The sequence below is a fragment of the Miscanthus floridulus genome, chromosome 6 (assembly GCF_019320115.1).
Source record: "Miscanthus floridulus cultivar M001 chromosome 6, ASM1932011v1, whole genome shotgun sequence".
Classification (NCBI taxonomy): domain Eukaryota; kingdom Viridiplantae; phylum Streptophyta; class Magnoliopsida; order Poales; family Poaceae; genus Miscanthus; species Miscanthus floridulus.
Window position 1 is genome coordinate 128,471,057 of NC_089585.1, and position 12,851 is coordinate 128,483,907.

At 40.0% G+C, this 12,851-nt stretch overlaps 1 pseudogene; it reads right to left on the reverse strand.

The window, feature by feature from the left end:
* Positions 1 to 1,267: 1,267 nt before the first annotated feature.
* Positions 1,268 to 10,994, reverse strand: LOC136459569 (uncharacterized; annotated as a pseudogene).
* Between the last annotated feature and the right edge of the window lie 1,857 nt (positions 10,995 to 12,851).

The window sequence follows — 12,851 nt, forward strand, 5'->3', positions numbered from 1 at the left end:
GTATGATTCCAGTTATAGCTGGGCCTACTGTAACAAGTAGTATAATGCAGTTCCGAACCCATCTGAATTGGCCAGGCCATGAACGCCTCCCGGGAGCACGCCCGACCGCGACAATGGTGGTAGTTTGGGCATCATTTCGTGGGAGAATGAGAATCCCAGGTGAGTAGATGAACTTGAAGGAGCACTGGGGGTGCGAAAAAGCTGTGTGCCACCAAATTAAGGATACAGACACATTTTGTAACTTTGGCGCGTGTTTCTTTGCAAAACTAGAATGAAAAGAGGACAAGGAAGAACTGCAGGTAGTTAGTACATTGCTTACATCTTTCGATAGAAGTTGTTTTATGTTGAGGCCGAGCTGTGGATTGACCGCCGCGAGCTTCATGGATAAGAACTGCGAGATGCAAGGGGAATCATGCATTTGGTCAGTACACTTGCCTTTATTAGATGAGAAAGAGAAACTTTCAGTATATGAGGATTGAAGATGAACCATGCATACCTCCACTTGCCTTTGCAGGGACTGGACATAGTTGATGATCTCGTCCAGCATCACCACCTTCCCAGTGACCTAAATCGATCCAAACCCAACCCAGCCCAAAGAAAACGCGTCATTATTCTTAAGAGTTCTCAGATCAGAAAATTCAAGTAGAGCTGTTCTGCCGGTCAGGAGGGCTCACTTCAGTGCAACCAGGAACAAGGTCTTGCAGAAGCTTCATCCTCTCACTGATCTTCTCCCTTCTCAGCTGTCAAAAAAGAACCAAATTTCCTGTTCATCATTCAGGACTATTTTCAACTGTTAAAGCTAATTCATTCAGGTGACCAGTTGCTTGCGTTCTACTCCCTACAACACATTCATTCAGGTGACCAGTTGCTTGCATTCTACTCCGTACAACACATGCATGCTCAAGAACACCAAATCTATTTGCAACAGTGGTAACCAACATTAGGACAATATTTTTTACCTATATATACTATTTGACCTAACTTTAAACATGTTAACCAAAAATGCATCTAAAATCATATTCTTTTGTGACAGAGACAATACTACTCAGAAGTGCTGCAGCAACATCCACTCATGCGGCTGCTGCAGCATCCACTCTAGCAGTTACTGTTTATAGTCTGAATAAAAATAGCAGCCACAGCCATAGCAGCCGTTGGAGTAGTGCAGCCGAGCAGCCTGAGTTAAGTTCCTTAAGCCCTTCGTGAAAAGGAATTTCGAAACTATAAAGCCTAAACAAAGGTCCGGAGTTATCATGGTAACAACAGATACGCTACAATGAGATGTCATCTTCGTTTCACCAAGAGGCAGCAGCATAATTTACATATCTGATCACTCCTGTACAAAAGACTACTATATGCTTCCTAGGGCTCCTAACTTCCACCTTCTGGCCCTAGGGAGCATAAACAAAAGACAAAATGAACCCATAGTTGGTAACCAGCGTTTGCGCCAGTAGTCAGGTATTAGCACAAAGATAGGTAAAGAGTACGATTTGCTTCCTAGGTCCCTCCTAACTTCTACCTCCAGGACCAAAGGGGCATAAACAAAAGACAAATGAACCCATATGGTAACTGGTGTTTGTGTCAGTAATCTGGTACTGGCACAAAGCTAGGTACAAGACTTGCGCTGTCTGGCTTAGCTTATTATCATCATCAGACGAAGATGAAGAGCTGCTATTGGGACAAGCCTTGGGGGCTTCAAGTGCAGGTATTGCTCCAGGAGCTTCAATTGCAGGAATAATGTCTAGAGCTTCAGATGCAGGAGCTACAGGTGCTGAAATCAAACTGTCAGCCTCATGGTTGTCGTTGTCAGAATCATCGTCAGAACTGCTACTCGAGGAACCCTCTGGAGCATACATATCATCGCTGTCTGAGTTCTCAACAGCATCATTGTAGTTGACAACTCTCCTTTGCCTCTTGCCACGACCCAGATCCACCTTGGGAGTAGCAGGCTTCAGAACTTTCAGGTCCTCGACTTTGGGGGAACCAGGTTCTTCATCCTCCATGCCGTGTGCAAAGCTCACAATGCTCCCAAGATAGCCATTGTCTTCTTTGGAGCACTTTTCCTCAGAACTGGGGTCTAGCTTCAGGAGATTCTCAATGGCCTCATCATCATAGTTGATTGAAGTGGCACTGATCTTTTTCCTGTCAATAATTGCCTTTGCTCCATGGAGCAGTATAGACTGCAACTCATCTGCATTTGGCTTCTTATTAGAAGAGTTCATTAACATATTCTCTATAGCCAACTTCTGCTTAGACTTTTGCAGTATCTTCTCTTCAACTGAACACTTTGTAATGAGCTGGTAAACAACTACTGGCCGGGTCTGACCAATCCGATGCGCCCTGGACTGTGCTTGCAAGTCCATAAATGGGTTGAAGTCAGGATCTGTAAACAGAACACCAACAATTAGTGCCCAGAGGACTTCCTAGATTCTTTTGATTTGAGAAGTCTGCATGGAAGAACACACAAAGGCCACTCACCATAAATAATTACTCGGTCAGCTCCAGGCTGCAAACACAGTAAGAGTTGTTAGGACAATGATAGAGATGGAGGTTAGCTTTGCTGGTACGAAAATTGTATGACAAGACTAGACTCATGTTAGAGAAAAGAACTAATATGGACAGTATTAGAATACATACAAGGTCAACACCTAGACCACCAGCACGAGTTGACATCAGGAAAATGAATATTTCACTTTCAGCTCTGTTATATTCTTTTATGCTTTCCTGCCTTGATGAGAGTGATGTTTGTCCATCAATGCTGCCAAGTGCCAACATGAAGTGGATAAAATGAAAATTAGACTCCCATGCCATCAGTGCCCAAAATGCAGTACAGGAACAGCATGTCAGAATGAAACAATTAAGATTATCCATGCATATAACAGTGAAGAACAGATGAGACAAAAGGTTGATCAAATAAATACCGTCGATATGTGTACCCCAGGTAAGAAAGGAAATCCTCAAGAATATCAAGCATCAGTGGTCATTTGCGAGAAGATCAGTACCCGATTTCCTCTTTCTTTCAGTCTTGGAAGCAACTGCACATCAGAAATAAAGAATTATTACACTCCCCCCTCTCCCCCCTAATTTGAAAATTTAACGTCTAGGTGCAATAGAAGAGGGACCTTTTGAAGCAGTTGGAGCTTGCCTGATGCAGCAACAAGTGAAAGAAAATCATCTTCTGGTTGCTGTATAGTGTCCAGTCCTTGAAAAAAATACTGAAAGGCAAGTACAAGAAATTATTAGTTTATAAGCATTATAACAATTTTATAGGGTAAACGGCACATCTGCACCAGAAAAAAAGAGCTCTCTGCAATCCATGAATCACAGTAGCAAGTACAACCTCTGTCCTGAAATATAATGGATCTGAATGTCCCTAAGTCAAACGATCCTAACTTAGGCCAAGTGTATAGAAGAGAATTAGTATTTAAAAAAACAAAGAGGTAATTATAAAAATATATATTGCATAATTTATCCAATGATGCTCATTTGATATTGTAATACAATTACTCTTTTATATAAGCTATGTCAAACTTAGGACAGTTTGACATAGGACATAACAAAATCCATTATATTCAAGGACAGAGGTAGTAAATCATAGCTATACTCAAGGGCAAAAGGCATATATATGAACAGCAGCTTAGGCTTTTCCTCTGCAACATATGTACTCTGATAACATACCCCGTACAAATCATTATCAAAATAAGATATTACCACTGGAATACTTTCAAATAGCACAAAACAAAAACAAAGGACACCTGATTACATTCAAGTAATCAAGTGTATATGTACCAACTGGGTGGTTGTAAATGATTAATTAATCAACTAGAAAGGAAGGAAAACCTACTGGATGGTTGCAGCATTTTCTCAGCTGCATGAGTATGTTGTTCAGAGCAAGCTTCTTGCCTGCAGAAGTATCAAGAATAACAAAGTGATCTATTAAAATGTGAGTTAGCCAAAATGTGAGTTATCAAGAATATTGAAGCAAGCTAAATAACAAAGTGATCTATTAGAGTCCAGACACAAGTGCATGAGCTTTACTAGAGCTAGAAGATGTTTAAGGAGAAAAGAGCCCTCAGCTAGCCAACATTGAACATGCAGAGGTTCAATGAGACAATGGCAAGATGATCAATATAAAAAAAAAGGCAATCTTTTTGTTTAATGAATAATGGATGTCACAGCTCCATACAGCTAGCAACTTCAGACAAGTCAGAGCATGAACAATGAGGATGAACAAAACTGGACAGTTCTTTGAGTGCCACAATCAATCTCAAAATATAGGATTTGGATTTAGAAGTGTGTCACCCATGTGCCTGTTTACTTTGTGGGGGTAATGCTCTCTTAGCTAATATGTGATTTCCTCATAAAATAGCTCTCAAAACAGAGAGAAAGAGATATTACACTCCTACGTGGAGAAACAAGTTCATAGATATGCCATCATTACCAAGTGAAAGTTGAAGACATCACAATAGGACAAAGGGGAAACAGCAGGAGTCACTCTGGAACTGACCACTTTTAATAGCACCATTCAACTTTGAATAGTTCTTCTCCAAAATGTCAACATAAAGTTCTCGCTGGGTATCTGTCAATGCACATGGAACTTCCACCCACTTCTTTGTTGGCATGGAATCTGTTAAAACATCAGACTTCATTCTCCTCAACATCCTAACAAAACAATCAGACATGAACTGAGAACCCACATCCAACTAATGGATTGAACAGCATTTTCTATTAGAGAGTCAAAACACCTAGGCTTTAAAATATCATGAATACGAGCAATCTTCTCCTCCATAGTCAACTCATTTCCCGATTCAATGGGTGTGAATAGATCATCAGCCTTGGGATCAGTAAACTCATCTGGATCAATATAATGAAGCAATGAAAATAGTTCCAGCATGTTGTTTTGCAACGGTGTTCCCTGTAACATTTGAATAGTGAAATGATAAGTAATCAAACATGTTTACAGCACAATGGAAAATTTGATACACAGGAGGGCTAGCTGCTACAGAATACAATGGGCTACTTGCATAGAGAATGGCTAAAGAGCAAATCCATCTTACAAGGATGGTCCAGAGACAACATAAAACAAGGTCATTAGTCATTCAGGAAACCAACTGCCTTGACATTGTTCTTGGGAAATCAGAGATTAATTTTAACTTAATCTTCAGCACTGAAGATGAAATCAGAACCCCTCCCAGTCAGAAACAAAAGCGAGACAGATAATATTACAAGTGGTGTTCCTTTTCAAAACAAATCCTCAATGATTCCAGATTGGGGAGTGAAGTTTCATAGTCCAGAATTCAGATTTCAAAATTTTTAAGGTTTGTTAACTAAAAATATTAGTGACATAATTTGTAAATCTAGATTTTTTTCCCAAAAAAAAACAAGCCCAACTTACGATAGCCTAAAACTTCCTCGAGGTTTCTTAATATCAGGTTGTCTTAGAGACAGTAAGCCAGTAACACAATTGATAAGCAGCTCAGTTCTATGGTTACCAACGGTATTGAAAAAAAGCACTGTTAAAAGCATAGAACAAAATAAGACTTACTGTAAGTAGCAAGCGAAATTCAGAACTATAGCGCTTTAGGCAAGTTGCAAGGTTGCAATCAAGCTTTTTCATTCTGTGAGCTTCATCAACTGAAAAGAAAAAGGAGGAATCACCAAACAATCTACATCAATAAACAAGACACTTAAGCATTCGAGAACCCAAAAATGCTATCTCAGAAAAAAAAAAACTTACTGACAATTGTAGACCACTTAATCTTCTGCAAAAATATTTTATCATTTTGGACAAATTCATAGCTTGTCACAAGCGCATCAAATAAAATCTTCCCTTCAGAAGAGTACATTTCATGAGCTTGAAGGCACTTTCTTGAGTCCTTGTCTCCTTGATAAACAATAACATTAAGATTGCTTCCCCAGCGACCAAATTCCTATGCACAATGCACCATATATAACATTAAAGAGTGGAACAGCTGGACCCAGTAAATATGGTATAACACATAATATAGAAACATTTTGCCAATTAATAGTATTTATCAACTCAGGATTAGTACAATGGTATTTCAACTAAACAAACCCAACATTTTCTATATGGCACATTGAATCTGTTTGTGCACCTTTCCTTATAAAAGGCTAAGGATAATAAGACAAAAGGTACATAAGGGTTGACATACCTTTTCCCATTGCAAGAGAATGCTCTTAGGAGCAAGAATTAATGCAGGAGATGTTGTGAAGTTTTCTTTAATAATGTGATTGAGAAAACAAACAACCTGCACAGTTTTGCCAAGACCCATTTCATCTGCAATTTCAAAGATAGAAGAGTTGCATTTTATCATGTTTCCATGATATTTCAATACAAGAAAGAAATAAGCATGTCAGAGTTTTGTGGTCCGGTTTCGTTCAACAATAACCAACAATCAAGACATGTGAAAGTGGGTAACATATTAAATGCAATAACTTCGCTTTGGGCTCAAAAACAATATGACATCCGGGGGGAATTGATGTTGAGTTGAAATATGCTGCATAGCATGCATTATAGCCTTATAATTCATGAACTTACCAGCAAGGATCGCATTCCTTCTAGTTTTAAAGTTATTAAATATCCATTGCAAACCTTGAAGTTGGTAGTCATATAAAGCACCATTGTGGACCTCCTCCGGAATCACCCTATCTAGGAATAGTGGACTGACATGATCGATTCTTTTTAAAGTCTTTTGATGCCTCTCAACAAGCATGGAAAGGGCAGCCTGCACACCTTCTGTACAACAAGACTCCCATGTAGTCTCACAATAATCAAGGCCTTTCCACTTTACAAGGACCTCATATTCCTCGAAGTTACTATTATCCTGAAAAGTAGTCAATATGTCACATGTACCATCAGGATCACACTTCCTCCGACAAGCAATGGCACGATCTACTTCAAGCCACTCAGGTTTCCGCTGATCCTCTGAATAAACCTCTTTAAGCAAGCTGTCAAAACAATTTGCAGAATCATTAGAAAGAGATTAGAAAAAGGGAGCATGCCAGTCCATGACCCAGTAGCAAATATATAACTTCAATGATTTTTCTTTTGAAATAAAAGGCAGGAGCTCTGCCGCTCAATGAAAATATAGTCTCAAACATACAGTAAGAATCAGCCAAATATTCTTTATCATTCAGAATATCCGAGGCACAAATCTAAGTCCATGATAGACCTAAGTTATCAATTAACTGTTTCCATATGATGTATATGATTTCTTGTAACATAAACAGAATCTTGCAACAAAAGTGGACATATATGGGTTCATTCAAATAACACAAGCAATTACAAAATTATGGATGACTTAAAAAGTCCCATAGTGCACAAAACTTACATGCTCTTCTTCAGAAAACTCCGTACACGTATGCAATCAAAAACTTGTAGCCATTCAAGTGGAACCTGGAGTAAAAGTAAATTTGTCTAAGGTATGGCAATCAAAATGTTGAATGATTTCCCTTGGTAGTTCTATAAACAAGTGTCATAGCATGGGATATATATATATATATATATATACACTCCCTCCATACTAAAAAATGAAGTCGTTTTGGACAACGACACGGTCTCCAAAGCATAACTTTGACTACTTATTTTTATAAAGATATTTATCAAAAAGTGATATGTAAATTTTTGTGAAAGTATTTTTCTGATTCATTTGTGCAATGATTTTTACATGGGTAAAAATGAAAGGTATAATTTATAATGGTACCTATATTCAATAGTATGAAAGTAGATAAGAATAGTTATATCCTGGTCCTGGCCTCCCCACAGTGAGATGCACATTGCTTCAACTTACTAAACACCATGACATCATGTACATAAAGCTAAAAGTCCTGTCAGCTACCTACATGCTATTTTTTTCTAAAACATATGCAATTAACACCAATTGAGATGCCTGTGTAGTTGCATTGAAAAGCTAGACGTACAACAACAACAAAGCCTTAAGTCCCAAACAAGTTGGGGTAAAAACAAATTACCACACGTAGTAAAAACAAATTACCACATTTACACTGAGAAAGAATAAAACATACCCAACAGTCATGATGATGAGAAAGGGAGTGCCATTTCACAAGGACCTGATATTGGAAATCTGATTCCTGAATAAGCAGCATTCTGTGACCAACGTATCTTTGTATCCTTTTTACCAAAATCTCTTCTGTTTCACTGGCCAAGGAAACTTCCATTTTGCACAAATAGCATTCAGAGATTCTTGTAGCATCCTGCAATGGAGGATTTTGACAGAATGTGTGGAAGCTGACAGAACAATTGGAATTCTTGCATCGGATGACATGAGAGCTGGCAGCTCCACTCTGGGGGAGATACAAATAATGCAAAATAAGGGACTACATAAGGATATGGCCTATGGGAAATGAGGAAAAAAAATCATGGACGTCTTACCTTACAAATCAAGCAAACTGGTCCACCAGATCTTGTGCTAGATTTTACAGAATTGCACAATAATTCATCATCTGACATAAGCGCTATTAGTTAGACAACAGAAAATGGCATATTTAAAGATCAAAACAACACAAGAACCTAGAATACCAGACAAGTTATTAATTCTAAAAGATTGGAGTCACAAAAGCATAAGCACTCAAGAAGATTTATCCTTTGACCTTTTTTGTGGTGAGTTTACTTCAAATGAACTGAACTCACAAGGGTGGGTAATAAACTCATGGCTGCCAACAATACCTGAAGACGAAGATGCTGATAAACTTGATGAAGAAGCTTCAATGTGACTCTCCTAGAAAAGAGGGAAGATTTATCACTATTTCTGAAGAAAAACTTACTAATTACTATATCAGAACAGGAGGTTTAATAAACTAATTATTAATCTACTGGCATACATCAGGAATGGGAACAGCTTTCTGCTTCTCTTTTAGCCGCTTTGACATTCTTCTACACGGAGCTGCCTTCCCATGATCTGTAAGAGGATTTCCAAAGTTAATGTAAAATGCAGCTGAATTGCAAAAACTCGTTTGTATTTTGTTCAAATGTTACTGGAACACAACATAAAGTTCACAAAGCTGTCTCAGACTGCATAATTTTTCTTTTAGAAAGGACTCAGACTGCATAAAATGATACATGGAATCTAGTGAAGCGGATTAATTAAACTATGCAAATTCCAAAAAAAAATGAAGTGTGTTAAGAGGTGACAAACTGCATGGTGCACCAAAGCAAACATCCTTTATCAAGTCATAACCCTTGTCTGAAAAAATGAAAGAATTTTAACTCAAACAGCATCCACTTACCATTCACAAAATCACTATCATCTTCATTGTCGTTTGGACAGGGTCGAGTTCCCAATTTTCGTTTTGATCTTCGACGGATTGCCAACCTCTCACATTCTGCATAGAACAGGCTTAGAATTGTGTGAACATTATAAGTGTAACCAAAGCATCTTACCATCATTAGAGCTGCTCCAGCATGCATCCTTATCTTCACTCAAATCACCACTGGCACATTCAGATCTATATTTCCTTTGGATGCGCTTTGACCTTTTTGGAACAAACTTTCTCTCCTCTGAAAACACCACGTGATAACTTCTTATATCGGTATCCATCTTAAGATTTTTCAAATGAAAAACAGTTAGTTTGTCCAGCCTTACCATCCTCTGAGCTACTACGGCTATCATCAAATATGTCCTCTTCGAAATCTGCAACATCCATGTCTTGAATTCTAGTTTGTTTGCCCAGTAGGCGCTTTGATCTTCTGCGCTGACCCAGTTTCTGGCCATCTGACATTAGAATGAGGATGAAAGTAATACTGAGCAAAAATGCAAACAATCATCATAAAGATTATGCATCAAGAACTTGAATTTATCACTGACCATCACTATCTGAACTCTGTCTAATCCCCTTCATTGCCTTGGCCATACTCTGTCTAATATTCTCACTGGGAGCTAAGTTTCCAGAATCTACAAAAAGGAAAGAAACCTATTAATGAACAACGAATCATCAGACAGGTTAGCCATGAATGGCAAGCACAGATATGCAAGGCCATAAATGCGTGTTGCCATTTTTTATAGGATAACAAACCTTCAGTGTCACTCTCTTTGACCTCCACAGCAACATCAATAGCATGCTCCTTGGCGGCTGCAGCTTTGTTCTCCACTGTATGCTTTCTAAGACGCCTCAGATTCCTCGTAGGAGTTGGCTCCCCACCATCTGCATAATCTGAAGTCACAATGAGCCAGAAATCCAGAACTCACAGTAACATCACGAGCTTCGGGTTTCAATATCATTCTCACATTCGTCGTTAACGTCGTGTGGGCTAGCTTCCCACCCATCCGCTGTGGTGCTCTCCACACATGCAATCTTTTCAGTCAGCATCTTCTTACGTGAAGAGTCGTCGTGATCTGAAAGAAAAATGTGGAAACAGTACATTATCTTTCCGATCCCCGACCAAAATGTAGTAAGCAACAAGGCAGCCGAGACTTCTATCGACAAAACCCCAAACCCAACAAGCCCCCTCCAGCCAAAACCCCAATCCACCCCAAGGACGACCATTGAGACCTCTGTGAACAAAACCCCAAACCCAACAGGCCCCATCCACCCAAAACCCCAACCCACGACCTCCATCAACAAAACCCCAAACCCAACAAGCCCCCTCCACCCAAAACGCCGATCCACCCTAAGGACGAGCGATTTTCCTTCTCGCCTAAAACAGATCGCAAAACATGTACGAACAGTGTAACTAATCCCGAAAAGGCTCGAAAATCGCTAAAGCGTCCCTGGGTACAAAAAACGCAAAGGCGATACAGCCGGTTCACGCACCATTATCGACCTCGGTCGCCTCGGAGTCCACGGCGTGGTTGCTGCGCGTCACCGTGGCGGCGGCGGCGGCGGCGCCTCGTCCTCGTCCCCGACCCCGCCTCCCGCCTCTCGCCGATGACCGCACCGGAGGCATCGGGGCCCGTGCGGTGGCGTACTGGCGAAGCGTTCTTCTGAGTTGGAAATGACACGAAGGACTCGAGGAGGGAGGGCCGTTGTGCGGTGGATGGGGGAGCAAACGTGAGAGAGGTGGGTGGGTTTATAGCTCACGCAGGGGGGGAGGGGGTGAGTGGCGGGAGGTCCACGGTAGAAGGGTAGGCAGATGGACGTGGTGTTTACAGTTGGTACGCCGATGCGTGGGACCAAGATGGTGTGATTGCGTTGGTTTCTCGTGGGGCTCGTCCACGGAAGCTGCTATGTGGGCGGGAAGGCGAAGGGTTTGGGAAGTTTTGGGACCTGGAACGCGCGCGTGTGCGAGTGTACGGAGGGATATCGTGAGGTGAGACCGTGAGAGGCCTTCCGGCTGAGCTTGCTTTTCCTTTAGGGTCTGTTTGGTTGCTTTCCCAACTCCTAAAATTCTTATCACATCGAATATTTAGACACATGTATGGAGTATTAAATATAGACTAATTACGAAACTAATTGTACAACTTGCGACTAATTTACGAGACGAATTTTTTAAGCCTAATTAGTCCATGATTTGACAACGTGGTGCTACAGCAAACATGTGCTAATGATAGATTAATTAGGCTTAAAAAATTCGTCTCGGAAATTAGCCTCCATCAATGTAATTGGTTTTATAATTAATTTATATTTAATACTCCTTATTAGTCTCTAAATATTTGATTTGACATAAATTTTAGGAGCGACTAAAGAACTAAACACCCCTTAGTTGGTGGAAGTTTGAAATTTGGGCTACTGTAGTACTTTCGTTTTTATTTGATAATTAGTGTTTAATTATGGATTAATTAGGCTTAAAACGTTCGTCTCGTAATTTACAACCAAACTATGCAATTAGTTTTTTTTCGTCTATATTTAATGCTCCATATAGGTATCGTAAGATTCGATGTGATGGGTACTGTAGCACTTTTTGAGAATTTGGTATGGAACTAAACACGGGCGTAGATAGATTTTTGTGGTTGCGCCGTGCAAGCCTATCGGGGCGACCCGTTGTATCAGTCCTTTTAGGCCCCGTTTAGATGCGAAATTTTTGGCTTTTGGTTACTGTAGCACTTTCGTTTGTATTTGGTAAAAATTGTCCAATTATGGACTATTTAGGCTTAAAAGATTCGTCTCGCCAATTACGGGCAAATTGTGCAATTAGTTATTCTTTTTACCTACATTTAATGCTCCATACATGTATCGCAAGATTTGATGTGACGGAAAATCTTAAAAAATTTTGGATTTTAGGTGAGATCTAAACAGGACCATCCAAAAATCTATACCTTATCCCATTAAATATCTAACACATGCGTAGAGTATTAAAGGCCTATTTTCAGACCATAGTTCGCCGCGCCCCCCTATGGCGAGCCAAAGTTGCGGCGACGGAATTGACCGTCTAAGGGTGTGTTTGGTTGAGCTGTGGCTGTGGGAAAAAGCTGTTGTGGACTGTGAGCTGTGGGAAAGCTGCTGTGGGCTGTGAGCTGTAGAAAAGATGAAAGCTGTTTGGTTAAACAAGTATAAAATATACCTTCTATCTTTATCTCTCTTGAAACAACTATGGAAGAGCTTTTTATTCCACCAATTTTGAAAAGCAGAAAGTCAAAAGCCAAAAGTAGGGTCAAACCAGTTTTCAAAACTGTACTACGGAAAAGCAGCTGCTTCTGAAAAAGCCACCTGAAAAAGCAGCCCCTTTGGTTGGGCTTTTGGCTTTTGGAGCCAAAAGTCCAACCAAACAGACCCTAAGTTGTGGCGAGATTTTCTGCTTTACTCGGTTGGAAAAGTGGTGGCGAACCTAAAGCTTTTAATGAAACAAACACAGTCAGACTGTAGCTGCTTTCGTATTGTTCGCTTGTCTGAATTCTGGACGAATTTGGATGGTTTGGAGAAATGCTGAAGGAATTTAT